The sequence below is a fragment of the Cricetulus griseus genome, chromosome 5 (genome assembly GCF_003668045.3).
Source record: "Cricetulus griseus strain 17A/GY chromosome 5, alternate assembly CriGri-PICRH-1.0, whole genome shotgun sequence".
Taxonomy (NCBI): Eukaryota; Metazoa; Chordata; class Mammalia; order Rodentia; family Cricetidae; genus Cricetulus; species Cricetulus griseus.
The window spans coordinates 70,297,418-70,300,274 of NC_048598.1; the positions used below are offsets into that span (position 1 = coordinate 70,297,418).

The following is a 2,857-nucleotide window of genomic DNA, read 5'->3' on the forward strand; positions in this document are numbered from 1 at the left end:
TCCTCAATTCTAAATATACGTGTGTGTATATATAAAATATAGAATATATATGTATGCATATATGTGAATAAAATACATAGATGAGTAAAACAAAATAAATCAAATGATATAAACTTCAGTTATACATACTACATTTAAAAAAGGTAATAAATACTCAAGCCACGCCATTTGTGATTATTTTAACATTAGGGATGCTCTGAGGTTATTACATCATCCATAACTCTACGGTAGAAATACTGTTCATGCTAGTCATTGTGTAAGTATGTGTGTGCATGTGTGTGTGTGTGTGTGTGTGTGTGTCCATGTGTGTAGGGGCCACAGTTCTACCTTGGGTGTTGTTTCCTAGGTCCATCCTTTCTATTTTTTGAGACAGGGTCTCTCACTGTCCTGGAACTCACACATTCAGCCAGGCTTCCTGGTTAATGAGTTCTGGGGAAGCCCTATCTCTGTTTGCCCATGGGAACATACCATGCCTGGCTTTTATTTGGATCCTAGGGCTCTAACTCCACTCCTCATGCTTGTATGGCAAGCACTTTACTGGCTGAGCCATCTCCCTAGCCTCCAGGTCTCTATTGTTACTTTTTGTCTTGCTGTGACCAAACACCTAACAGAAACATCATAATGGAGACATTATCTATCTGGGGTCAAGGTTTCAGAAGATTCAGACCATGATATGTTGTGATTTAAAAAGCAGCCTTCGAGAGAAAGATGCTATGGGACAAAGCTTGGGTGGAAGGTTTTTTTATTAGGGGAAAGTGAATGGGAAAAGGGGGAGGAAGACAGAGAAGATAAGCCTCTAGGGACAGGAGCAGCAGAAGAGAAAAGAGAGGTAGAGAGAGGGGAGGGAGACCGAGAGACAGGCAGAGAGGAAGAGAGGCGGAGAGGTAAAGACACCGGCACACACACACAAATGGGGGAATTCTCTACTGTCAGTTCGTAGAAGAAAACCAGAGTTGTCACACCCTTCTCTCTGTTCTTCCAGTGTGCATTGATTACATCTCCTTTTTTTTCTGCTTTTCACACACAAAAAAGTTGTGTTTTTCCCTCTCTAGTCCCAAAAGGCCACTAGTAAAATATTACTAGCCCACCACTGTGTAGAACCATGTGGCATGTGGAGGGAGGACCTGAGGGCACAGTCCTGGTGGGTGACTCTTGACATCAGCCTCTCAAGGAGGATGAAAGGGTATCACTTTCTGTAGGCAATGTAAACAATGCATGTTTAATAGACTGTTTCTGGGGTGGCTGACAAAAACCTAGGTTTGAAGCAGGGAGATAGCCATTCTAGATAGCCTTCTAGATGTGCGTGATGTCTAGAAGTGATTAGCTGCAGTTTCTCATTCATTACTTTTCTTGTTTCTGTGACAAAATGCCTGACAAGAAGCAACTTAAGGGCCACAGTGATGGGTAGTGGCTGAGCGGTCTTGAAACAGGGATATGGGGTGCTGTTGTGGCATGGCACTGGCTAGAGTGATGTCAGCATTTGGGATGAATTAACATTGATAAAAGCTTACAATAAAGCTGTGGCTTCCTTTGAAAGTACTCTAAAGAATGGTGACATTTGTGAAACCAGATAAACCCAAAGGCACAGCTAGAAAACTCACTAAGGAGAGCAAAAACCTAGAGAAGAATGTCCCAACTCCCTTGCAAACAGTGGAAAGTTGGGGATAAATGTTCTACTGTCGGTCAGAGGGCAACTGCATTTACTCAGCTACTGTCACTTCAGTTGATTAAAGAGAGAAGCCTGTGTTGTGGTTTATATTGGATTTGGAATCAGAGAATCAGCAGAGCAAGATCTGTCTGATCTACTTTCCCCAACCTGTGGAGTAGCTACTAATGCAGAGGTGGCCACTCAGGAAAATGAAAATGAAGGTTAAGCTTCCTCTGGATCTCCTGGGAGTAAACCGCACAAGTTCAAAGCTGCTCCACCGAAATCCTTCCTCCTTTCATCACTCCCAACGCCGGGGTCAGGACCTGGACCAGGAAAGCCAGGTCAGTGGCTCATCACTACCACCACCTCCAGGCTCCCTTCCTACTATGTTGGATGCCTCTATTCCCTTTGGGACCACCAATAATTCTCCCACTCCCTCCCATAGCTCCAGATTGTCTGGATGGCACCGATGCCTGGGAAGGATGTTAATCTCTTGGTACACGAGTGGCTGTCACACTGGTTATATAATTATATGGGTTTCAGACAAAACAAGTGCTCGTATTAAGCAGTTCAGCTCTCTCCCAAGGAGGTGGCATGTTGGTGTCCCTTGTTGATGTGAACAGAAGTTTCACTGTCATCTTTGTGGACACTTGGCTGAGTGGTCCATCATCAGCTTTTTCCTGTTCTGGGTTTCTGTACCTAAACAACCAGTGGGGCATAAACAGTTTGAGGAACCAGGTGGTGGAAATGTGAGGGCATGGAAGTCAATATGCCAGAATCCTGATTCAGCACAATTGTGGACTTGTAACATTCTTACTGTGTCAAGATTTTTATTAATGCCTTTAAAGATAAATAAAAGATCCCACCTCTTTTTTTTTATTTTAAGAAGCAGCTTGAGGAAGGAAGGTTTTATTCTGGCTCACAGTTTGAGGTCACAGTCCATACAGCAGCTGCTCTCATGGCATCTGCAGTCAGAAAGTAGAGAGAGATGGACGCTGGTGCTCAGTTTATTTCTCCTTTTTACAGTCCAGGACTCCAGCCTACTGAATGCTGGCACCTACATTTAGAGTGGGTGCTCTCCTCCCTCACAGACATGCCCAGAGATGTGTTTCTATTGTGATTCTAGATCCCATGAAGTTGGCAGGACTAATGTCACCATTTCTGAAGGTTGGGATCTGCTCTGTCATTGCTGTAAGGAGTCCTCACTCA

The 2,857-nt window shown here is 44.0% G+C and overlaps 1 pseudogene; it reads left to right on the forward strand.

Moving 5' to 3' along the window:
* The first annotated feature begins 1,102 nt into the window (after nt 1–1,102).
* Nucleotides 1,103–2,213, forward strand: LOC100758922 (annotated as a pseudogene).
* The last annotated feature ends 644 nt before the right edge of the window (nt 2,214–2,857 follow it).